Below are 996 nucleotides of genomic sequence, written 5' to 3' on the forward strand. Positions count from 1 at the left end.
AATCAGGTGTGTCTATGGTGGGAGGACTTCTGTACTGGAGGCACCCTTATGGGGCAAGATTTGCTTCAGTGGGCCTTTGGTTCTCACTGAGTCTGACCCCTGAGTGTGTCCCTTATGGATCTGAGGAGCTGCAATCTGGATGGTCCCACTCCGACCACTGGGTTCACTGGCTCTTGGATCTCTAAGGAGGTGCTAATTTAGCCTCTTCCTGAGGCTACCCAGCAGGAACCCAGCTGTGAAGCAATGCAAGCTGCTGTGGGGCCTTGGGCCTTCTTTTGGAATTTCTGGGTTTCTCTGACCCAGCTGCAGTTAGGTAATTTTCAGATTGCAAAGGGCCAGGCCTTTCATATGCAAAAGCCTCTGTGCACAGCTTGGGTGAGGCTGGGTCTCTGGGGATATACAGGGCAGAGCAAGCAGCTATTGCTGCTCCTTAGTCCTACCCTAAGAGGCCCTGCTTCTCAGTGTCCCGGAAATCACTGCAAGTACCTCTGAGAGAAAGTTGCCCTTGAGCTCTGATCAATGCCAGACAGTCCAGTTTCTCCTGTATGAGTCTGGGTCCCCAGAGACTCACCCAGAACTGGAGTTCACAGCAGTCAGGAGCTTGAGACTCCCTCCTGATTGAAAAAGACAACCGTGTCCTCAGCTGCCAGCCCTTTCCGCGTGTGCCTCCGTACCTCTGCACTTTACTTCCGCACCTCCTCTGAGTCTCAGTGTGCTTTTCTCTCTCCTTCTAGTTGTAGAATTTCCACTCAGCCAGCCTTCCTGTGGTTCTGGATGATGTCTGTTTTATCTTTTAGTTGTATTTTTGAAGTGGTTGTGTGAGGCAGCAATTTCTGGTGTTTACCTATGCCTCCATCTTGGTTTTTGTGTTAGAATTCTTTATCTACAGACTATTTAGTGACACAATTCTATGCTTCTTAAACTAGTTCCAGATGTACTTGGCAAGGTAAGTATACTCTAGGCCAGGAGAATGACTATAATATTTCTCAAGCATTT

At 48.8% G+C, this 996-nt stretch overlaps 1 long non-coding RNA gene across 1 annotated transcript in view; it reads right to left on the reverse strand.

The window, feature by feature from the left end:
• LOC107183664 overlaps nt 1-540 on the reverse strand; it is an 11,082-nt gene extending 10,542 nt beyond the window's left edge. The window contains exon 1 of the long non-coding RNA XR_001514447.1: nt 529-540. This is a non-coding gene — a long non-coding RNA (uncharacterized LOC107183664). The remainder of the gene's footprint in view (nt 1-528) is intronic.
• Between the last annotated feature and the right edge of the window lie 456 nt (nt 541-996).

This window comes from Myotis davidii, unplaced genomic scaffold (assembly GCF_000327345.1).
Source record: "Myotis davidii unplaced genomic scaffold, ASM32734v1 scaffold342, whole genome shotgun sequence".
NCBI lineage: Eukaryota > Metazoa > Chordata > Mammalia > Chiroptera > Vespertilionidae > Myotis > Myotis davidii.